We start from the raw sequence: 26,625 nt of genomic DNA, 5'->3' as shown, positions 1-26,625 counted from the left end.
AATGCAACGAAAGGGAACTCACTCTTGATGGAAAATGTGTAGCTCAGAGTGACAAATATTAGCACTGTTTTTAGGATTTTTTTTCTGTACAAATGTTCGTTGTGTTGTCTCTTTTTTTTAACCTGAAAATATTAAGAATGCTGATATGAATACAATGGTGGCCGCTGGTGTTTTACTGAGGATTCTCTTTTTCATCAATTATTGATGTGAATATAATTTTTAGGACAAAACGCTTAAGACAATGCATAATATTAGTTAATTAAGCATTTTTTTCTTTTGTCAATAAGAGAAAGTGGAAGATGATATTTGACAAAATTTAGGTACAAAAGGCACCAGGAAAGATTATTAAAAAAATGTAGATTCTTCTCCCCACAGTTTCTGATTTGGGCCCTGGAGTATTTCATTCATCTTTTCACAGTTCCCCAATTCTATACTTAGGGAATCAGTCCTTGCATATAAATTGTTGAAGAATTAAAATATCTTCATCTGTCTCTGAGTCAGCTATTTCTGGTTGAACCATTTATTATGTCTTAAACTATTAATAGAGTTTAATATCCCTATCTTTACTCTTACTTTAATTCAAAAGGAAGAGTGTTCTGCTGTAGGGAAGTCAATTAAACCGCTCATTACTATAAATATGATAAAGGTAGAAAATTTTATATTACCAGAACTCCTGTGAGGTACTTGCAGGCAGATTTAAGAGAAATTTTAGCAGAATATTTATGTTGCAGACAACTTCACAGGTGTAAACTGTGAGTAAATATACACTTGGGGAATTTGATTCGTGCTAGCTCTGTGATGTGATGTCTCAACACATGAAAATGGTCTGGAATAAATGAAGATAAAAAGAAGCAAAAGAGGTGAATGTAGACAGGCTGCTAATCAGGTTCATGCTAGAAGATCTATAAAAGCAAAGTCATTCACTTTTACATTCATTTGTCTGATTTTTCTGTCCAAATGCCATTAGCTCATTTATTTATGCAGTAAATACCAACAGGAGTACCTACCAAGTGTCAAAAGGCCATATTCATTTTATTCTTATACAAAGACTTTTAGTGAAAATTTAGACTTCAATTTTCTCAAGAACTAAGAGTTAAAAGGCAAAACTTAGTAAGATTATTGCCTTTTGAAACCTTTTTCAAGTTATCTTTGAACCTCTTGTCCCCAGGGAAGGCAAGTGACTGTTTCTAGAGCTTTGCACTTATGAACTTTAGCCAGTTACACACAGATTATCAATTCATAAAAACACAGATCCACACAAGTGATTTCATTCTAATCTATAGTTTGATTTTCTTATCAAAGGATTCACTCTGTTTTAAAGCCTCAGGATTCTTTCAGTTCTCCACAGGCTGTCTTAGAGAGGCCTTCAGGAAAAAGTCATCTCAAACATGCCCATTATAATTACTTATCAAAAGGAAAAAAGCATTTCAGAATACTTTGACATAATAAAAAAAATCTTCATCCTTTTTTTTCAGAATAAGTATGCCTGGAATTATTGAAGTAAATCTGGACTATGGAATAGTTATATAGATGTATGGAAATATACAACTACTAAGCCAGTACCAGGTAATATATAAAGTGAAATTGTATATGATTGGTAAGCTTGTTCTGCTAAAATATTAGAAAAGATTTAGTATTCAGATTATTAACAATTATTCATCATATATTAAATGTAAATGTATGGGCATTTCTTTTTAAAATTCATTGCCAGGCTTCTCTGTCAGAAATGCTTTATCATTATTTCTATAGCAAAATCAGGTTTCATTTATACCATTTTGGCTCAAACTATCTTTTATGGGTCTGTCACTTACCACAAGACTATTTTTGCTTCACTTTTTTTTCCTTAAACTCAACGCAATACTTTTTCAAGTATATCAACCATACAAGAACTACAACACCTGAGGAAAACAGAAAGGGAAATTTGAAATGACCTAAAAGAGTACAGTGGTATCCTGAATACAGTGTAGTAAAACTGGTGCAAAGAAAGAAAACTGGTGAGATAGTAGATAGTAATCTGTTTATGGAAAAATAAAAAAGTTCAAGAAGATGTAGGAAAGATAATGGCAAATAGAATGAATAAGACCTTACAGAGAGAAAGCCATTTTAATAACAAGTCCATTTAGTAATTAGAAATTTTGGTACTGAAAAAGTTAATCAGATATAAACAAGGAAACATTTGACAGCTGGGTGTTTATATGGTCTCTAAAATGTCACCTTCTTGACTATAAATAGTCTATATGATGACCATCTTACAATGAGCCTGAGATTAAAAGCTGAAAAAATTCATGGAAAGAATTAATGTGAAGGAGGCAAAAATGTTAGGCACCAAGTAGGTGAGAACTGTTTCAAAAATAAAACTTTCCCAATCCAAGAGGACAGAAAATGAAAGAATACAATGAAAATAGTATAGTGTGTTTGGTATTTTAAAGAACTATACAAGATATTTAACCCCACTTAGTTGATCATTGCATCCACCAAGTAAGAGGGATGAGGATGAAATGATTCCTTCTTACTGTGAAAATGTTAATATTCAGAGATCAAATATTCAGACTTTGTGTTTCCCTCTGTAAATTCCTAACTTGCCAGGGACTCCAAAATATCTTGTTCCTTTAAAAATCATTTATTCTCTCATGCATTTCTCTTTTGGGGGAAGGAAGCTTATTAGTACATGTCTGTGGTACAAAATGTTTATATTCCCTGTGAGAAATCTGTACCTGTACAATTTTTCACCCCTCTCCTTGCCCGCTTGTAGGTACGTGTTTGCAGTGCGTGTTTCTATTCCCCTTTAGACTTTGTACACGTATATTACCTCCCTTAATTCCTTTCTTTCATCTCATAACCCTTCCCTCTGTCCATCTCTTGACCCCCTTTCCCTGTGAGAATGACCTAGCTCCCTACTTCCTATTGTCTATCTTAGCTCTCTTACACCTTTCTTCCAACAGAGAAAACCTAGCTGGTCCCAGCGTTACTGCCATGTGTGGTGGTGAACAGGTCTGCTGCACTAGAGGTTACGCTGTGTCTGAGCCACTTTTACCTACACACTATAATCCTTCACATTTTGTGGTGGGGAAAAGTTTCCTCCTTTATTTCCACTTAACTTTCTGCTGTGGGTTTAGACTACTAATAAATTACTCCCTTCCTCAAGTCTTCTGAATTCATTTAGAGGTGTGAGGTTGTAGCATTCAAATACTAACAAAAGTGTTAGAGGAAGAACTTCTGAGTGAACATAAATTAACCTAGCCAAGGGGTCTTGGTAATGCTCACTGGGGGATGAACCTTAGTTTGCAAATCTGAACAGCTGCCTGTTTCGCACCCCGGACAAGGATGGAAGGAAGATTCCACTTAGGGACTTGACTAGATTGGTGTATGCAGTTAAGTGAAAAGTGAAATAACAAGATAGGAGGGTTTCACTAATTGATGAGTTCTACATCAAGAAAGGGATTACCTCCAAGTGTGAAAGAATCCAAATTATAGTTATGTGAAAGTCTTAAATTCTTCATCGTTAAATTCTAAAAGTAGTACAGGATTGTATTACAGCCCAGGGTCCTGAAGAATCCTGTCCTTTCTAACTTGAATCTTTTTTTTGTTTTTTTTCTTCAGTACACAGTGTCCACCATGCATTTCAAGAAAACTCTAGCTTTGGGTACAAGTTCCAGTAAACAACAGAAACAGAGAAAGAGGAGCAGATGATTATACATCCATCTTTCAAGGACACTCATCTACACTTACACCAAGCGCTTCATTCTGCAGCACTCTGGTCAAAAAATCAGTCATCACCAGTACTTATGAGTAAGAAAATTAGCACATATAGTCTTTACCCTATGTGCTTACACCCCAAACTAGAATTTAGGCTTATGTTTCTGTAGTAGGAAAGAAGAAAATGTGTAGTGAAAGCAAGTGGCGATTCTGGCAGTTCTCCTGCTCCCAGTGAGAACTTCCTGCACACCAACTCCTACCTGGAGGAGTACTGATCACATTTGGAATCATTTCATTCTTCCTGTGGTCAGCACTTTCAAAGTATCTGCCCAGTAGTTTTACCTTTTCCAAGAATGAGTGATGCCAATATATCCTTTGCAGCTTGTGTTTTGTTTCTTTACTTGCATGTTTTGTTAGGTTTAAGGGACAGGAGCGCTCCGATTTTATGTTTACTCTGCTATGTAGTCTCATCAGCTTTCTTTGGTTTATGTCATTGTGCTCATTCAACATACTTTCTAGTCTGAGCCATCTGAGCTCTTCTCTCACTATATGCTTTAAAAAGCATTTATACAGTAGATTCATGTATATTCCCTTATCATTCTAGCAGTAATAAAAAGTTATAAGAAAGGAACATTGTATATTATTAATTAAACTGCTTATCATTTTTTTTTTTATACCAGGGCTAGAACTCAGGACCTGTCACTTGTGAGGCAGGCGACAGCACCACTGAGCTAAATCCCAGGCCCTATCATTGAATTTTTTTAAAGCACACATTTTTTTTCTCCTAAAAATCAGAAGCTCCTTATGGCACAAGTTTGTGGTGTTTTTTTTTTTTTTTCTAAACCGCATTATTGAGGTGTGCTCACATACAAAAGTTGTTCATACCAGATTTAAAGGTAAGTATATATCTATGCCATAAGTATATCATCTCTAAAAGTTTTCTACTCTCTTTTTATTATTTTTGTATATGATAAGAGCACTTAATATAATTTTTACCCATTCACTAAACTTTTAAATATTGAAGTATTGTTAATTACAGTCATTCCCTATACCTGTCACTCTGAATAACTAAAATGTTGCACTCTTTGATTGATATTTCCCATGCATCCCAGTGCCTGACAACCACCATTTTACTATATGCTATGTATTTGCTTTTTTTGGATATGTCAAGTAGGTGATATCATATAGATAAGAATTATTTTTAATTTTTGAGGCACCTCCACATTGATTTCTATGATGGTACGCTGCTCACACTCACATCATTTCTTAGCTTCATCTTTTTTTAAGTTTTGACAATAGCCATCCAAACAAATATGTGTAAGGTGATGTTCACTGTGGTTTTGACTTGCATTTCACTGGTGATCAGCGAGCAACTTTTTATACACAGATTGGTCATATTACTTTCTTCTTAGGATAGATGTTTAATTAGTGTTGCACTATTTTAAAATCAAATTATTCTTAAAACAAATTCTTACTTTTTATTTGATTTCCTGATATATTTTAAACATGAACACTTGATCATTTCTGATTATTTTTCAGTTCCATAGGTCATTTTTTTCATTTTGTTGCTACAATGTTGCTTTTCCCATTCCTATGAAGAATTTTTATTGGGATACCATTCCACTTTTATTAACTATATGTTTTATGTCAAATCTAAAAATGTATCGCCAAGACCAATGTCAAAATGTCTTTTCTATGTTTTTTTCTAGTTTTCAATTTCATGTTTTGTCAGGTTTTAAATTTATTTTGATTTTTTAGTTTTTATTTTTATCAATTTTATTGGTACATTTTAGGTATATGATACAATGACATTCATCATTAGAAATTTGTACCTTTGCATAATATATCTTGATTCTTAATTTTCCCCCTTTCCTTGCCCTCCCTTCAACCCTCCCCCCCTACTTACAAAGACTCCTTCCATTTATTCATTTTCTTATATTAATTCCAGTCTGCTCTTTCCTTTCCCCCACCCCCCCACTTCCCTTTGTCCCTTTTCTTCCTATTTCACATTGTCTATTATACCTTTTAGTCCTTATTTACACTTTCAGTTTCTCACAGCAGACTTGGTAGTTTTTTTCCTTTGGCTTTTGTTTTCTATAAATTATAGGGTAGGTGTCTGTGTTAGTTACTTTTCTCTCATTGCTGAGACAAAATACCCAATACCTGAAGTTAGAAGGGAAGAGTTTTATTTGGCTTACAGCTCATAGAGGTTTCAGTCCATAATCAGCCAATTCCAAGGCAGGAATGACAAACAGGCATGGGAGAGCAGAAACAACATGGTGCGCATAAGGCAGCAAAGGTCACAAGAGGAGTTACCATCACCTTTCTGCCAAGTTAATAGCTCACGTGTATTGGTTTAGTAATCACACGCCCAGCATCACATATTCCAGATTAAACTACCTATGAAAAAGAAAGTCTCACCTAGTTGGCATGAGGCTTTGTGGGACATCTAAACACACTCCAGAACAGGGTCTAACTTCATCACTCTGCCTGTAGATATCCAGTTTTTCCAACATCAATTGTCAAAGATTATCACTTCCCTATTTTATATTATTGGAGCTCTTCTACAAGATCAGTCAGCCAGACATTCATAAATTTATTCCTGGAATCTCTATTCTGTTTCACTGGTATATAAATATGTTTTTATGTCACTTTTAATCTTTGTGACTTTGTATTATATTTTGAAATCATATAGTAGAAGCCTTTAACTTTTTTGTTCATGCTCAAATTTGCTTTTGCTATCTGAGATACTTAGGGTTCCATTAGGAATTTTTTTCATTCTGTGAAAAATAAATTTGACATTAGAATTACACTGACTCTGCAGAACATTTTTGGTAATGCCAACATTTTATCAACACTCATTCTTCAAATCTTTTATTATGTATCTTTAAATTTTTTGGAGTATTTTATAGTTTTAAGTGTACAAGAGTTTTAATAAATACATTTAGATATTGCCTTAGTTTTGATTCTCTTATAAATGTAAATGAAATTGTTTTCTTAATTTTCTTTTTGGAAAAATTCTTTTGTGTACCAAAAGGCAATTTTATGCTGGTTGATGAAATTTTTCTTAGCATGCAACTATACATACCTAACTAAATATATGGAATCAATAAATATTTATAGATATTTAAAAGAAAACTTTTAAACTTTTGAAAAATACTATTCAAGAAAAATGAAGGAGGAAAGGGGAGAAGGCAAGATGTGTGAATTATATATACTTAGTTTCATGAGACAGAAATATTAGAGCTTAGGTAAGAACAGGTTAGACCAGCATTAGAATTAATAGAGAAAAATAAACAGTAATCATCAATTTAAAGTATCTACACTTACTACATATCAATTCAAATTATTCAAATTATATAATTAAAAATATTATTAAGTATGTAGATTGTTAGTCAAAATGTGCAGGAAACAACATATTTTTATTAACTGATTTTAGTAGCTGCCAACCATTTTTTCCTTTAATGTAAATAAATTCAAATCTCATGATTTCATAAAAAGAACAAATCAAATGCTACCACAAGAGAATTTTGAATCATAATGCCAAAATTCAAACCTCTGAATTATACTTCTTGTAGAAAAGCAATATTTAAAACAATTACAGTTAAGTAAACTCTATGTCTCAATAATTTTTTACGTGGACTGTTTCACCAAAACATGCCCATAATACACACACACACACACACACACACACATACACACACAGTGTGTAAAAACACAGACATATTATAATGTTTAATTAATGCTGTCTGTGACTCCCTGGAGACTTGTTTGATTTTTTTAAACCATAGAACAAAGGATATTACATAATAAAAGTACCTCGGCATTTTGGTTATACATGACTAAGAAAAGGCTTTAGGAAGATCAGAGATGTGGACATAGTACCTAACTGAATTATTCAGTGAAGTAAATGTTAACTCTCTGAAATACTTTAAAGAATATTAAATAATAATCCCTTTGGGAAGTGATATGAGGTAAGTAGTGAGATTTTCTCAATTTTTTACCTTTGTACTGTAACCTATTTTTCATTTTCTTTTTAGATATAATTCCATACTATATGTTGGATATGTATATTATTGTTTCTTATAATCATATCATATTTGAGTGCTACTTGATAATGGACAGCTTAAATAGCATCTTTTATCTTTGTGGTCTTTACTACAAGAAAAATAGGAATTCTGTGCCCTATGAAAGCATATTAGACAAGACTAGCCTTATTAAGCAGTGCAACCGTGTTTTGAGAATGCTAGATAAGAATCAAACAGAGTGCTTGTCAGACTGATGGAGTACACATGAAATAACCACCCGTATTTTACAAGAACTTCAGAATGGCAGCATAATTGTCCACTTAGAATCAAAATTTATGTGCATACTTGTTATTTAGCTAATAAAGGCTAATGAAGGCAGAAGGCTTTGTATACTAAATGCTGAGGCCAAATAATTTGGGAAGCATCTGATTTTACACAGTGGTAAGCTATAGTGTTTCTATGACAGAGATAGCAAGTGTAGAATCCAGAGGTTAGTTAGCCCTGGAAGGCAGATCTCTATAGTACACCATTGAGGAGTAAAGCCTAATAGCTCAAGACTGATCTTGATGTGATTGGAATTTTAAGACACAGTCCAGTTCTATTCCTAAAACCACTATTGTAAGAGAAATAGAAAAGTCTGACTAGAGAACAAATTGCATAAACTCTATTTGTCCTTCCATGAAGCTCTAATCTAGGTCTTGGTGTAAGCCAAGCAGGCTAAGGGATCCATGAGAAAGACTCTCAGGCCAGCCTACATTGACAGAATATTTATAGCTTAGTAGGAGGGTAAAGAAGCTAAAACCAGCTGAAAAGTGGAACATAATAACCAATACTTATCTTTGTTTTTGTATAAAATAAACATGACTAACTTATAAAGACCTCAAAAGAAGAGAAATGGAAAAAGTTTTAACAGAAATGATAAAGAGAAATATATAGAACAATTATTTCAAAGAATTTTCAAATCAACTTTATAAAACTTGACCTACATAAGCCAAGAATGAACAATTAAGATTGTAATAGTCAAAATTTAAATTATGATACACTTTGTAGTTCTTACAGACTTGAAGGGGATATGCTAAATGTTATCTGAGACTAGGACATAAGATATGCAAAAGAGACATGATGATATGACAACAGCAAATGGAGGGCAATCTCCAAAACTTTAGATGCAATTCCAAGCAAGATGGATAAGGATGTCATACAACGAAGTGTAAGAAAAAGAAAAAAAAAAAAAAGAAAAGAAGAATAAGGCGCAAGAACAATATGAGCAATACCTACAACTACTTAGAAAATGTAACTTTTATTTTAATTTTCATTATGACTTAACCATCAAAATAACTTTGTAGATCTCAATGCAGAAGCTAATGTTCAATATTTACTGTTAATATCCAACCTTGCAAATCTTTTTCAGCAATACTCAGGCTTTCTGAGCTGAGGAAATCTCAGCTCATTGTAGTCATTAGTGATCATTACCATTAAATGAAAATGTACTGGAAATAACTTTTCTATCATTCTTAGTGTGTAATTTCAAGAATAAAAAAGAGAATATTAATGTTGAAAAAGAACAGCGTAATACAGGCAAAGACTCCTAAGAGAATGTTCACCAGTGAAAGAGATCTTTTTCTGATAACTGCATTTAAAATCTATATTGTTCCATTGTTCTTATCAGGTAAACAACAACAACAAACCTTGTCCATCTCATCCAAAACCAAGCGAACAGATGCCAACTAATAAAACACAACAAGGGGTACTTTTTATTTTCAGCTGCTTGAAATAACTACATTCTCTAATTGACAAATGGAATTATGACTAAAAGCCCAATTCATTCAACTCAGTACATTTTCATATGAAAATTGGGTGTTGCTTTTATTCAAAACCTTACAAGCATGTAGTCTAGCTCATCAGATAACTGCCTTTTACTCCTCAATAAACAAACCACCAAAGCTGTTGTGGCTTGGCTTTAGAGGTTACTCCAAAACCTCATGTCATCACAGGCTAGATCTAGAGTGTGTGAAGCTGGTATTGATTCATGATGTAACGCTAGGCTTGAGTCCATTAGAATTAAGGGTGTGAGTGCTACTGCCCCAAAGTAGCCTGAATAAGATAAAAGGGGCAGAAATATGCTGGTAACCCCTCCGTTACCATTGCTACATCGTGTGTGACATGTTGTTTCTCTTTTGTGACACTTGTTTGCCATTCCAGCCTTGGACTAAAACTTGTATGAATTATAAGCCAAAAACTCCTTCCCCTTTAACTTGAGGTGTCAAGTATTTTTTTCTCAACAATGAGAGAAAAGTAACAAACACAAAAGAGTATTGCAACTTTCTAGAACTTCTAAGATCTTGTGTCAACAGTTGATAAATTTCTGGACTCAAAAGTTGTGGAAGCAACAAAACAATGACCAACCCCAGTTACAGGAAGCAGAATTAGCCACTCGGTGCTCTGTCCCCTTTAGACTCAAGTTATACAACAACTACTGAGATGACGCCAGTGCTAATGCAATCTTCTCTAAGATCCACTCATCGGGGCCCACTCTATCACAGGCACCTACATTATATTAATTCCATCATCCCTATGGTATAGTCTTAGTTATTCAGAGACTGATTTCTGCCCATACCGCTCACTGCCGGAGCTCTTGAGGATTGCATGGCCCATGTTCTTCCCACCCACTTCTTCCATCCTTATATTAATATAAAACTTTCTGTGTCCTTTTACCTTGTATAATCCTACAGCATTGCATTTAAAGAAAGCTCATTTTATTTACAGTCTACTACTTAAGGACACTTCTATTTACTTCTTTCCTCCAACTGAAATCTGAATTTCCCCTACAAATCACAAAAAGCTTGATTATTTTTCACCCTCAAAACTCTCCTTCCCTCAAATTCAGTCTCTTTCCTATCTCTGTCCTTACTATATTTTATTAATTTGTTCACATTCACTCAGGAGTTAAACTAAAGTCTCTGTCATCATCCCAAGATCTGCATATCCATTTCCATATGCATTAATCTACCTAGCCTGTTTTAAAATATTTTTCTTCAACCAGTAACCTTTTTCACCACTCTTTTTAGCCTCACTCCTAACAGTACACCTTAAAGTTCTAAAAACTTGATCTCATTATCTTAAATTCACATCTTTACTTCTTATCCTTTTATAACCTCATTTTAAACAGAATGGTATATAGTGAATGATTCAGAATGATTGATTTTGTGATACATCTGTAACTTTGAGGAGAACATAAATGTCAGAGAAAATTTCTTCAAGTTTTATAAATAAAAAATAAAACACTTAAATTTGTTTCAACAGAAAAAAATGCCAAAACTCTAATTTATGAGGTAAAGTTAGATTAAATGGAAATATCAATATTGGAATTAATTTTTAAAAACACAGAAGGCACAAATAAAAGGAAATGCAATGCTACATAATGAAATTTAAACAGACACATGAATATCATAAAACATATATCAAATTGAAATCTTAGACAAATGAACAGTTTCTTAAATAAAGCTTACTAAATATGACCAGAAAAACAACTAGAGATTGAAATTACTATAATCATTACTCATATTGAACCAGCATCTGACAGTGAATACTCTAGATACAAAGAAAACACACTAAGCACACATAATTTTGTTCCTCCACTCATATTGCTGATTTTGAAACTCTTGGGACAGATATTCAGAAAGAAAAATTTAAGGCCGTATATTTTCCCCAAATACACTTTAATTTTGCAACATAAATGATTCTGAGAAGATAAAATCCCTACTGTTTACAAAAGAAGAAGAATAAAAAAATTAGGATGTTGAGCCGCAAGATCGAGCGGATAGTGATTTTCCCAACTGTTCAGTTACTATGGCTGCACAATAAACACACCTAGAACTCAAAGGCTGAAAACATTTATCTTGCTCATGGCTCTGCTACCTGGGAGAAATGTCAGAGAATGTATGGACATATTTTAAAGGCATATAGCAAGCAAAGACTTGTGTTTTAAAAGAGAGACAGGAAAGCAGGCTGTCTTTCTCTTTCTGAAGAATTCATGAGTATACTTAAAAAGTACCAGTAAACTCAATAAAGAAAAATAAATTAACAAGTGCCGATTCATCCTCAGCTTGAGTTTGGAGTTGATCGTGGTGAACATTAGAGCTCAAAGTGTGAAATATATATTGAAAAATGTTCACCTGAGTGAGAAAATTAGTTGCTCCCAAATTTTCCAGAGAAAACTTGAAAGAGAAAAAAAAAATACTCACCTCATTTTATAAGAAAAATAGTGTTATGCTAAAGTTGAATTTTTCAACTCCGTATGTTTCTCCTCCTTCTTTACTAATGAAAACTCAAATATTCAATTCGATTTTACATTGTTGTTGTTGCTGAGTCACAATACCAAACAACCACAAATTAAAGGAGGAAAGGTTTATTTTGTCTTGTACTTTGCAGAGGTTTTAAAAGTCCACAGTCCATTGGCTCCAAAGCAGAACAGCAGGACAGAGGGGCATGGCAGAGGAAGAGCACCTTCATGTTATGGCTTCCGGAAGCAGAGAGTGACCAGTGGAGCAGGGAGAGAGACAGATCCTTTCAGGTCATATCCTGAGTGACCCACCTCCTCCCACTAGTTTTCACCTCCCAACATCACATTTAACTATAGATTCTTCAGTGGAATAATCCATTGAAGGATATCATGGTCCCATAATCAAATCACCTAACAAAAGCCCCACCTATGATCCCATAAAATTTTAGGGAGGTAATCTACACATAAACCATAACATCCTGTCCTGTTTTCCCAAGACACATGCATATCTCTTCATGCAAAATCTCTCAGAGTTGCCAAAGTCCTAACAGTCCCAGCATCACAGTTCTAAATATAAAATCTCCTTAAGTTTTAAAGCACACTCTTTACTGTTTGCTCCTGTAAAAATATTTTTTTTAAATTGAATGTTTCTGCATATAAAGGCACAGGGTAAACATCCCCATTCCAAAAGGGCCAAGTGAGATCACAGAAAAGTGTAAGGGAACAGAGACGCTCAACAACTAGGCCACACACACACCGAGAGATCCAAATGGAGATTTTATTCAAGGGGTGGGAGTAGAGAGAGAGAGCAGAAAGAGGAGGAAGAAGAAGAAAGAGAAGAACAAAGAAAGGAAGGTTCTTTTATCAGTTTTGGGCTAGACTATTGATTATTTATGAGGAGTTAACTACTTTTAACCTATCATAGGCCAGGTTGCCTTTTATGCGTCCAGCCCTGCAGAAACAGGTTTCAACTTCTCTGTCTCACTGTGGCCTTGATGGGAAGGAAATTAAAGATAAGAGCATGAGGTCATTTTAGGAGCCAAGATGTACCAGGAGAATGCAGCCTGTGAGGCGGCGTCACAGCATACCTTAACATGATCAATTCCCCAACAAAAAGAATAATTTTAGGAGAAGATGTACCAGGAGAATGCAGCCTGTGAGGCGGCGTCACAGCATACCTTAACATGATCAATTCCCCAACAAAAAGAATGAGACCAAACCAAGACTAAAATCCAGCAAGGCAAACATTAAATCCTGTAGTTTTATTTCAGGCACCCAAGGCAATCTGTGGCAAGGTGTGAACTCCACCCTGCTCGGACAGCCTTACCCTCATGGCATCGTTGGTGCTTGTAGCCCTCATATCTTCTCTCTTGGTCTGACTTTGCTCACTGCTTGCAGCTTTCCTCAGATTTCCATATTCTTTGCTTCTGCACTTTACTGGTTTCTTCACCACAGTCTCAACTTCGTACTCAAAGTTTCCCACACTGCCCTTTCAGAGACATACTGCCTGGCTTCCCAGACCTTCTGATATCTGAGTGCAAGCCTCCCTGACCCCACAAATCTTGCATTCTGCATGCAAGTAAAATGAGCACAATATGGACAATGCCCTGGTCTGCCAACAGCTAGAGCTGGACTCTTCTTCATTTTGCCAGCAGCTGAAGAGGCTTCCAAGTTCCTGGGTGGCTGAGGAAGGTAAACTGAATCCAAGGGAGTGAATTCCTATTCTTTTAGATTGCCCATTTCTGGAGCATTTTGCCCTGGGGCTCTCTTCTAAAGAAAAATTAATATATAGCATGTACAGGTGCAAATTCCCTAAGATGAAGGTAATCATTATGGATATCAAAGGTATAACAATACAATCTTATTTTTTAAAATAAGATAAAATATATCATTATTTTAAAAAGTGAAATTTTTCAATTTTCTATCTTTGAATCTGTTAAGGGTGGGATCTTTCAAAATTCCTCCAATGTCCTCAAGGCATCCTTTGTATTATCCAAATCTAAAGTACTTGGCTTCTTTTTAATACTAATCTTTTTGTCAACCAACTTTCCTCTGCACCATCGTTTTAGGCCCCAAATTTCCTGGAGCTTCCTTTTCATCAAACTAAAAACTTTTCAAATCATTCAGCTGTGCCATTTTCTCTTGGTTCTCAACATAAATCTGCATAAATGCCACCCAAAATTCCCATGCCACAATTTTGTATTAGGCTTCCTAGAAATTTTCTTCATCAGATTAATTAATCAATCAGCTGCTCTTAGTCTTAGTCTCCTTTAAAGTCTCAGGACATGAAGAAAATGTACATTATTTTTTTACCACAGCATAACACACACCTTCCGGAGTGCAAAATCCAATGGAGTCCTTGTTTCCACTGGAAAACTCCTGAGCCTCCTGAATCTTTCCTATCAGCATTTTCTACTTCTGGGCTCAGACCAGCATCTCCAGTCAAGCTTCATTTATAGCATTCTAGCACTGCTCCTCCACCAGAATTTCCAAATCTTTCCAAACTTCTCCAGCAAACTCCTTCCAAAGGCTTTCTGCACAATATGTTCAAGTAGCCATAGCATGGTTCTATTTCTCTGGTATCAAAATCTTAGTTTCTTTCATTGAAGCACAATACATGACACAACCTAAAGGAGAATGAGTTTATTTTGGCTTACAAGTTCTAGAGGATTCATTCTACAGCCCATTGGCTCCAAGGCACAAGCAGAAGGCAGAAGGACATGGCAGAAGGTTATACAGAAGAAAAGTACCTTCATGGCATGATGGCAGGAAGCAGAGTGATCAAGGAAGGAGGGAGGGAGACAGACCTTTTCAGGCCACACCCCGAGTGACCCATCTCCTCCAATCAGACTTCACCTCCCAACATCACATTTACCTATAAACTGATCAGTGAGCTAATCCAGTGATGAGTACGGTATCCTGCCTCCATCATCCACATGCCCGATCTATGACCTCTGGAGTCTCTGAGGGGGCATCTGGATAAAAAAACGTAACACAAAGTTCTTAGAGCAATGGTGAACCCAGGTAAAGAGATATCTTCTTCAAGCTCCTTTAAGATAGCAGTGGACATGATTATCTTGACCAAGTACAGATTGTTAAATCAGGATCCCAAGAAGTCTTTGTATAAAAGAGCTGATTCAGCTCCACTTTTCTCCTACTTCCTGTCTAGACAGCAGATGTCATGCTAGAATTGTTGAAGTCATTTTTGGAGCATGAAGATTTGGTTCATAATTATTTGCTTACTTTAAATATTTCATTTCCTCTTTCTAAACAACGTGGGTTGACTATCATCCATCCTCTTCATGTTCCTCCCTTCCTTTCTTCCCTTATCTAGTATTATACAAGAGGGGAAAAAAAAAAGCCTTTTAAAAAGTTAGTTTTCTCACCTAATAAGAAATCTGGGACTAGGCTTGGGGCTCTATGATGTCCTTGGTTCTTCATCCACCATCTACCTGTGGGGCCTGTAATCTTTGAAATGTGGCTTTTATCCTCAATTGGACATGCCATCCGCACTCCTATGTAGGACAAAAGCATTACAGAAGATAAAGAGAGAAGGGGGCTTAGTAAAAGGGGGATGGCAGCTAAATTTGACTCTTTTAATCTAAGAATAAACAGCTATCCTGGGAGCATGTCTTGTCACTGTTCCACCACATTTTATTAACCAGCAATGTGCCACTGAGGCCACACCTAGAAGAGAATGAAAAAGAGTCTGGGAAATCAAGTATTTAGCTGGGCACATCACTAAATCAATCAGCTTGGGGTTTTCATCAACAAAAAAGAGTGACTGAATACTGAGATAACAGCTAGCATGCATAGCGTGCACCCTCATCTCTAAAAATCCTGATCTTTATTTTTTTATTTTATGTATAAAGCCAACATCATTGGAATATTTTAATGCAACCCGAGTTAGATAAATGGTTATGATTTTCAGGGTAGGAAAAACAGTTTTGGAATTTAAGTGGTAACTTTAATTACTGCTACATACAGACCATTTGGCAGATTTTTTAAAGGAATTACATTAATGTGTGGCAGCATTCAAATTGTTAGATTTATTTGTCTGTAAATCAGCATTCAGACTAAATTTATTAAAAGACAGCTAGAATAACTTTTTCTAACTTTCCAGTGAAAGCTTGAATATTATTATATTTTAACCAAAATGTCCTTATTATATTTTCCTCAGGCATTTAGCCATTTTGTTACATTCTACAGCAGCAATAATTCTCTATTCCACAAAAAATAGAATTTTACAAGCAAGACAAACAGTTCCATAAATTAGGAGGAGTACCTGCCTGTGCTGAAACAAGGCATTTCTTTCTTACTCATGCATCTGTTATGTATTCATCTTGGAATCACACTCTCATTTTTCTTAAATTTACACCTTCTTTCTATGGGTTGAAAATCTGGTAAAAATTGGTTGACACCTAGACTAGCAAGGAGCAAGAAAATCATGAGAAAAATTCATGATTTAAGGTATGGATGTATTGTCAAAACATGAATCTTGAAATGTATTCATTAGAATAAAATTTGTTGCCCAACATGCGTTTTGTAAGTTGGCATATAGTGACTGCATATATCCACATGGTAAGTTGTGATGTTTCCATAAATGTGAATAATCAAAGTATTTAATGCATCCATAACTTCAGTTATCTACCAAGTTTTTGTAGTGAGAACATTCATTGCTTATAGCTATTTGGAAATATTATATATATTGCTTCTGTGCCTTTTGGCTAAGATCAAGTGTGGAAATATGATATACAGTATTGTTTGCCATATCATTTTCTGTACAAAGCAACACTAAATTATTCCTCCTAACTCTAAGTGTTGCACCACTACACCAATCTCTCCCTAATGACCCTCCCTGCAACTCTTCCCAGCCTCCGGAAATCACTTTTCTACTTCTATTTCTATGAAAGCAATGCCTTTATTTTCCACATATGCATTATATCATGATGTATTTTCTGAGTGTCTGTCTGTGTTTTCCTAGTTTACCTATGTTCCTGGATATGACAGGATTTCATCCTTTCTATGTGTGAGGTCTGATCAGCAAATACAATGAGTTTTAATTTTTTAAATTATAGTAAAATACACACCACCATTAATTTGCTTTAAAAAAGCCCCTACCCCTTACTTAGAACACACTCATTATTTTTGATACTTTTTGAAGTTCAGCAAATCTGTATTTTTAGTTGTGTTGTGCTAGATGCCTCCATGTTTGATTCAAGACATTTTCCTTTCATGGTCATTTTGACTTGGGGAAGAGCCAGAAATGGCAAGGTGCCAGCCAGATCTTGTGAATAAGGTATATGAGGACACACTCTTAACAGTTTTTGCACCTACCTTCCCATTGGACAGCACTAAGCAGCATTTATCATATTTTTAATCACAATTGTAAAGATACTCACAAAAGAGAACCTCAAGAGCTGCTTGAGAAAGTACCAAGAACGACATGAGAAATGTATTCAAAGAAATTGAAGTATTTTGAGAGAAATTACTGACAAGATTCCTTCTACTGTAATCATTTCTTTAAATTTAAACATTCATTGTACATTTTGATCACACATCATAGTATTTAATGATGTATAAAAGTGTATGTATTTATCATTGTGTTTTTCAGTGATTTGTGTATATGTAAATGTACACACATATGTCCCTGTAACTGAACATTTTTCTTGTTTTTCTAGATCACATAATATATTTGAAATAATATATTATTTATCTGCAAGAGAAAGTCTATTACTAATCTAATTCTATCCATGACAATTGCTAAAGAAAATTAATTATTGAAACAATAGCATAGCAAAAATAGCTTAACAATTTGCATTTGAAAGAATATACATATTTTATTTAATTTTTTGACACATAAGTCAGGCAGTTGCATGAGAAGAGATAAATGCTTTTCATATTTTCAGAGTTACATAGTTATTTAGAGTCAAAAATTAAATCCAAGTACTTTCCATGAAACAGACACATCAATAAATCATACAAATACTGAAAATAACATTTGTAGATTTATGCCTTTCCAGTATTTATTATATGAATTGGATTCTACTATTCAGACTATTAAATATCAAGAGAACAGTATAAAAATCCAAAAATCACTAAATTTATTCTAACCATGTGTGGCTTAAAATTTAAAGATTCTGAATATTTCATCTATGATATTTTGTAAAAATTATCTCTACAAAAGCCAATAAAATTTATATTTTATAGATGCATATGTAATATCTCTGGATTTATATGGTTTGTCTGCAGTTGGACCACCTTTATTTATAAATATGCATTAACAAACTACTACATGCCAGGACCCAATCTATAAACATTCACAGAAAAATCAATTTGTAGGAGGGAAAGAAAAAACTAAAATTAGTTATACATTTATCCCTCACGTGGCTCTTCAGAAATAGTGCTTTATGCTTTATTTCTATTTTGACTAAAATTCAGTTAGCACTACAAAGAAGATTTAAAAAGCCATTCTGATATTCTATAACCATGAGTTCTGTATTCTACAAGAATTGTTAGTCTACCAGAAACATCTAGGTGCTTAAGCAGATATGAGTGGAAAACATGTATACTATAATTTGAGCATTTTAAATACAGTGGGGCAAAAAGTACAGTACGAAGCAAAATGGGAGTGGAATTTGTTTCCACTCAGGAGTGAAAGGGATGAAAAGGAGTGAGGAAGCAAAAGTGAAGACGAATAGTTTCTTCAGGCTTTCAGAAAAGTGTTTTCTTAGTCTAACCCTTACCACTGACTTAAAGAGATAGATGTTCTTAATCCCATTTAATTGCTGAAAGGTGTAAAGTGGTTAGGTTAAATCATCTGCAGTCTCCCTCAAACTTTGTCTCAGGCATTTCTAAGAGAAATGTGCCGACAGCTCTTGTTCTGCATACCCTCTCGCCCACAAACTCCTGCACTGAGCGCTAAGTACTTCTTACTAAGAAATCAACATCTGTTAGGTTATGTAATTCAGATGTTAGGGTTGCTGTTACTGTGACAACCTAAGATATCTAGGCTTTTCTGAGTCAAACAATAAACATAAATGAGTATGTAAGAAACTAAGATGATGAGAAATTTATTTTGGCCAGAGTATGCCTGTTGTGTAGGATGGAGACAGGGGATCTGATCATAAAAGCAAGTTGAGACTATATTACGTAAATCTTTTTAATGCTGGATAGGGAGCAACAATACAGAATTCTGTAATGAAAGTTAAGTTTTTAGACAGCAAGGTCACTTACACCATGTGAAGATTAGTCTTCCACAAGTAATATATAGAATCAAAATGATTGCTAATCAAAGAAATCCATTACCCTGTATTTCAAAGATGTTATCTGTATTAAGTGAACACTAAAAAAAAAAATCTAAATAGCTTTTATAAAAGACATGTAATAAGGTGAAAATAATTACTCAGAATAATGCTAAAGTAAATGTTAGCTATATTTACTGGACAATCAATAGATGATAATAATTTCATAAGGATTAAAACAATTTTATACTGTAAGACAGTAACAGGCAGTTGAAAAAATGCCAAAAAAATGTAAAGATGTGGTAGTTTTCTCTTAAATTTTTGCTAGGGTTATTGTTATACTTTAAAAAACAAATCCTACCCAAAGCTTAAATCCAGTCAATGTCGCTGGTTACTATCTACAGTACAATACATATTGAAAATTGGTCGTCTCTGATACTAAAGCCACATAGAGCAGTTAACTTTGCACTGGAAGACTCTGACATTATTGCAAATAAAAACTGAAGATGTGGAGCCTGGAGGAGAGAAAAGGGGGAGTGTGGGGAGAATAAAAGGAAAGGGAAAGGAAGGGAAGGGAAGGGGAGGAGGAGGAGGAGAGGCGGGGGAGGGAGAGAGAAGGAGGAGCAAGAGGGAGACTCTCAGTGATTTGTAAGCAATCACTTTTAACACAGAAGACAAGTAAATGTCCAAACAACAGTAAGAAAGGTGGGTAAGAGCTTTTTGGAACTCATACAGAAAAATGATACACTCAGCAAGTTGGAAAACTATGAAAAGAATGATAATCTGTGATTGTGTTACTGAGAAAGACAAAATAAAACTCCATCCAGATCCAAAAAAATGCTACAGAAGTGATAAAAAAGAAGACAAAAGAAGTGTTAGTAAATGCTGAGCATGACAGAATATGTCACATGCATGTTTCTCAGGCCCTGCACTGCTACTACACAAATAACTTAAATATATACACAGCATCTTACAGATTAAAACTTCCTAATATGTTATATATGACTCCAAGACATTTATAATAGTAGATGATTAAGAAGTATCCTTGTTAAAACACAATTTAAATTACCAAGAGTACTTCTTGCTTTTTTTTTAGTAGATCCATTGCAGCTTAAAATTAGGAAGAAGATATAGAAAATTCATTTTTGAAAAATTCACTAATTTGTACATTTGATCCTAAAGAATCTTTGGATCAAAACATGGGAATTCATTTTCCAAGAATAACGAATCTTTATTTGACTGTCATTGGAACTGCTGTATAAGCAACTCCTCTTTCTTGTCTTCATAATGTAATGAGGATGTTAAAGCTTTTAGGCTGTTTCACTGTTTCACTGTAATGAAAAATCTTTAATTTGATTTAAGTTAAATAAACTCATTTCCATGGGAAAGTTTGTTGTTGTTGTTTCTTCACAAACAAACCTAGTAGCATCCCTGTAATACCTATCTGGGACTTGATAGATTAGAATGTTTCATCTAATGCTCTTTGCTTGCACTCTACTCACATCATGACCATATATGTGTTCCCTACTGCTGCATATCAAATCACAAATTAAAAAAAACACTCATCTGTTAACTCACAATTCTGAACATCTGAAGGCCAGAGTCGGGCCTTCTCATCTACAGACTGAATAGTCTCTTTGAACCTGTTCCTGATGTGGACAGATATCAGTCCTTGTGGTTGAGGAGCAGATCATGTCCTCTTTTCTTGTGGAATGTCACCCAGGGACTGCTCTTAGTTTCAAGAAATGGTTTCTCTCTGATCCTTGACCCATATAGTTTCTGCAATAACCTCCCTCCTGTTGCATCTCTTTTATGTACTGAACCTCTCAGTTTCCTTGTCCATGACCATCTCCCTACTCTCAAATCAATGGTGCCATATAATAATCAAAAGCATGAAATTTTATGTGTGCAATTTAGAGATTACACAGGGTATTCATATAGAGTGGGGGTATAAATCTTCCCAGAATTCTTAGAATCCTGCCTTCTAGAGTGCCAGAAAATGCTTTGTTGTGCATATCATTCCAAGTGTTACTGGATAGTTAGCAGCTCCTTCAGCTTCCACTTACTAAACCTCACCAGGAGACACTCACACCCTCTACTCTTGTTATCGAAAAGCTGTCTCTAGTACTTGTCACATGTCACTTTGGGTATAAAATTACCTCAATTTAAGATCCTCTGGCTACAACCCTTTCCATTCCAGTGACGCTCAGTACAAGATGAAAATATGCAAAGCCTTGCATTCTAAAAACTCCAGACAGACCTGAGTTTTATTAATTTATTGATATAATTTTATTAGAATATCAGGCTGATTATTAAGAATATTATGGCAACATCTGAACATTGTGCATTTGTATTCATATGGAACTACAGCATTGGTTTAGGTTTTTCAGTTGAAAGATGACCATAATAAATCTTCTTTCAAAAAAATTCTGCAGATAGGCAAAGTTTTGGGAGTTGAGGAACTTCAAAGAAATTGGACTTCACCTAAAATATTTAAAAAATCATATCATAAAACCATATCTGCCTTAAAGTCTTAACTTTCCTTCAATTTGTTGCAGATTTGCCACCTATGGAATTTTTTTCTGCCTGCTTCAGATTTATTTATAACTTCAATATGAAGCATTTTCAGGGTTTTAAGATCCACAGTTTTACAACTAACTCTGTGAGATAGAAGTGTCTTTTATTAGTTCTAAAAAAGTATCTTTTATGAGTTTCTGGGGACAGCCTCTTCAAACATTCTCAGATTGCTGAAAATATTCATGTCCATATTCTCATAATATTTTGAATTTATGGATTTTGTAACATCACTTCTTGACTTTTATTTTTCTAGGATGAAGAGTACTAATTTTTTTATGATCAATACTGATATGAACCAGTTTTCCATCCATAAATAATGGGGCCTCCTCAGCTTTTGTGATGAAAGGACCATTTGCTGTTTTAGAACTGTGCTATCAGGTGGGTGAAAAGAAGAGATGACCCAAAGAAAGCACACACTAACAAGCTATGGGACTTCAAACACCTTAAATGATGACTATATTTTGTTTACTCAATCTAGAAATTATATCAATGCCTTTTAGATTGCTAGAAAAATGTAAGGTACAAAAGTGCTAGGGCCTAAATATAGTTTTTAGATTGTGGAAAGCTCTGCTAAATTTATGCATTCAAGGAATACACTTCAAAAGCTAGCATTTAGTTACTGGTGGATTCTGCATATTTAGAAGTTGAAACACACGCATGCACATTTACTGTTGCTCTGGTGCTCTTTGATCTGATAACTTTTAAGCTTTGATGATGATAAGGGAGAGTTGGACAAAAATGTTGATTATGATAGTCTCATCCTACTTGTTCAAACTTTAATAAAAACTATTGGTAATTGTCCTGGGTTAAAGCTCCACCCTGCTGTGCTTCAGCAGAGGAAGAGTGAGAGGTACAGCCATGTGGATCTTGCCTGAGACCATAGCTCCACCCCCCACCCAGCCTTGGCAGAGGAACGGTGAGAGGCACAGCAGCACAGGTGCCTGCAGTACACCTCACTCCCCCGCCCCCATGTTCCTACTGCCTCCTGGCTGGGCTGGTACCTGGATTCAAACCACAGAGGCACAGGGGGTCATAAAGGCCATTGTGCTGAGCTCAATTTTTATTTAATTCACATGGTTAAAGATGAAAGACTAATAACTACCATAAATTATAATTTTCTAAGCTGTGCTTAATAGTATTGTGTTGCCAATTGTATTACTTGAGCTAAGGTACTGTCATTGATTGAATCAGTTGTCCTTCCTGGTATAACGAAAATGAGATTGCCTTAAAGTCATTACAGACTGAAAAACTAAAGACAAACTATAACAGGAAGATTGAAGTGTTAACCCAAGGACAGTTCTGACAACAAGAACAGAAACGAGAAGACATTCAAGCAAGGCACAAGCACAGACACAAACTGCCTGTTCATCAAAGGCAAATTCTGGGGAAATAATCAACTACCTGGACACCCTTAACTGATAGCATAGGAAGTAATAAAACAGATGAATGAGGCTCTGGAAAAATTCAAAAAAGAAATAATTTGTGAGATAACAGCAGAGATCATGAGCAGAACAGCATAATTAAAAACTTTAATACAGAAACAGATAAAAAATACCTGAGTTCAGGACTGTGATAGAAGCCAGGGATGCCCAGCATTGGAAAAAAAAAAAAAGAAACAAATCAAGAATGTCCAACACAGGAAAGAAACAGAATCCATGAGACAGATTCAAACAAAAAAGTATACATAACATCTGAAGACTGGATATCAGATATAGAAGACAGAATGGTGGACAATGACCATGAAAAGAAGGATATCATTAAAAGGGAGTATGAGAAATCAACCTAACAGCTCTTAAATGACACAAAGAAGAATAATGTGACTGATAGAAGTCCATGAAAAAGCAGGAGAAAGTACAAGTGACATAAAAAGTTCACAGAATTAGTGACAGAAAACTTCCCAAACAGAGCTAAAGAATTTGACATAAAGATAAGGGAGTCTTATAGGACTCCTACTAGCCATGATAAAAAAAAAAGTCTACACCTAGACATATAACAGTCAAGATCCCAGAAACCCAACAGAAGAACAAAATACTACAAGCAGTAAGAGAAAAGAAACAAATCACATGCAAAGGAAAGTCGATCAGAATCACAGCAGACTTTTCAACACAAACCCTCAAGTCAAGGAGAGAGTGAAGTGAGGTATTTCAAGTCCTAAAATAAAACAACCTCCAAACTGAACTGATGTATCCTTCAAAACTGTCTTACAAGATTGATGGGGAAATAAGATACTTCAATCCTGAGAAACTTCATGAATACCAAACCAACACTCCAAACAATCTAAATAATATCCTAGAAAAAGACAATGAAGATCACAACTGCATGAGGCCCAGCAGAGCAAATCCAGCAGGCAATACACATCACTTATTATCATCAGTGTTAGTGGACTCAATTCACCAATCAAAAAAAAAAATAGACTGGCAGAATGGATTAAGAAGCAAAATCCAACAATATGATGTTGTATACAAGAAACACATCTTGTTCAAAAAGAAACTCATGGACTGAAAGTAAAAGAATGGGAAATAGTTCTCCATGCGACAGAAACCTGGAAAAAAAAAAAGAGTAGCTATCTTATTTGGAGACAAAGTAAAATTCAAACCAAAACTAATTAAGAGAGACAAAGAAGATCACTACATTCTGGTAAAGGGAGCAATTCAAGAGGAAAAGATGATAATCATAAATATATATGCACCAAATACTAATGCCCCTAACTATACAAAACAAATATTAATGGACATGAAAGACCAAATTAGCACTAATACAGTTATAGTGGGGGACCTCAATATCCAATGTCACAAATAGACAAAGCATCTAGACAAAAAAATCAACAATGAAATACTAGAACTAAACCAAGCTTTTGAACAAATGGACTTAATATACGTCTACAAAGTGCTCCACCAAACAAAATCAGAATATACATTCTTTTCAGCTCCACACGGGTCATTCTCCAAAACAGACCACAAACTAGCTTACAGAATGTGTTTTAAATGCAAAGGAGCTGAAGTTATCTTATGCATATTATCATACCATAGTGCAATTAAACTGGAGATCAATAGCAAAAGAAACTTCAAGAAATTCACAAACACATGGAAAATTAATAACACTCCCCTGAACAACCAATGAGTCACAGAAGAAATCAAAGAAGACTTTAGACAGTTTTTATGAATAAATGATAATGCCAGTACAACAGGAATTTATGGGAAACAATGAAAGCAGTTCTATGATGGGAATTTAGAGCAGTGAATGACCACACTAGAAATACAAAGCAAGTTCCAATGAACAAACTAATGTTTCACTGTTGAATTCTATAAAACATTTGGACAAGAACTATGATCACTACTTTTGAAACTTTTCAGTGAAATTGAAAGGGAACCAATACTTCCAAATTCACTCCTGGAAGAAAGTGTTACTTTGATTCCAAAGCCAGGGAAAGATCCAAACATGAAAGAGACCCCCAGGCCAATATCACTAATGAACATAGATGCAAAAATCTTCAATAGTATACTGGAAAACAGAATATGGAGAGTTATCAAGAATATCATACACCCTGACCAAGTAGGACTTATCCTAGGGATGCAAGGATGGTTAAACATATGTAAACCAAAAAATGTAATACACTATATTAACAGAGTCAAAGACAAAAACCATATGATCATATCAATAGATGAAGAAAAAACATTCAACAAAAATCCAACACTCATTCATGAGAAAAACTCTGCAGAAAATTGGAATAGTTGGTCTTTATCTCAATTTGATAAAGGCTATGTATGAAAAGCCGACAGCCAACATCATACTAAATTTCCAAAAACTGAAAACCTTCACTGTAAAATCAGGAACACGACAAGGATGTCCACTATCACCACTCCTGTTCATTATAGCTTTGGAAACATTAGCCACTGCCATTAAACAAAAGAAAAAAAAGGCGCAAAGATAGAAAACAAAGAAGTTAACCTGTTATTATCTGCTGATGACATGAAGCTATACATACTATACTATACATAGAAGACACCAAAAACTCCTAGAACCAAAAGACTTCTAGAATTAATTGATAGATTCAGTAGTGTAGCTGGATACAAGGTCAACACTCAAAAATCGAGAGATGCAGATGAGAACAACAGTGGGATTTGACCTCATCCCAGAAAGAATGGCTGCTATCAAGAAATCAACCAATAATATATATTGGCTAGGGTGTGGGGAGAAAGGAATCCTTCTTCATTGTTGGTGGGAGTGCAGACTGGTGAGACTACTGTGGAAATCAATGGAGATACCTCCTAGGATTAGAGGTTCCATTTGACCCAGCTATTCCCCTGCTGGGCATCTTCCTAAAAGAATTAAAAGAATCATACCACCGTGATAAATGCACATATTTGTTTATAGTGTCACAGTCTGTAATAGCTAAAGCTTGGAAACACCCTAATTGCCTATCAAATTGAGACTGGATGAAGAAGATTTTTTTTTTATAAGATGGAGTACTACTCAGCCATAACAACTGAGAAACTAGAGACATCTATAGCTAAGTGAATTCACATTGAGGACATACTCTTAAGTGAAATTAATAGGACACACATGTGTAAATACCAAATAGTTTATTTGATGTGATAAACTAAAAGAGTAAATAAGAATCAAAATGTATGTGATATTGTTCAATAGCAAAAAAGGTCTGAAGGTGAGGGGGAAGTGGGAGGGGTAGGGAAAAGGTATGAAGGAAAAAGGAAAAAATAGGAGAAAAGCAAAAAAATGGAAACAAAGTCTTTTTAATATAGAAGGGTGAAGGGGGTAAAGAGAGACCAGGGGAATGGAG

The sequence above is a fragment of the Fukomys damarensis genome, unplaced genomic scaffold (assembly GCF_012274545.1).
Source record: "Fukomys damarensis isolate Sample0158 unplaced genomic scaffold, DMR_v1.0_HiC HiC_scaffold_6, whole genome shotgun sequence".
Classification (NCBI taxonomy): Eukaryota; Metazoa; Chordata; class Mammalia; order Rodentia; family Bathyergidae; genus Fukomys; species Fukomys damarensis.
The sequence above is the reverse complement of the archived record's forward strand: the minus strand, read 5'-3'. Positions refer to the sequence as shown.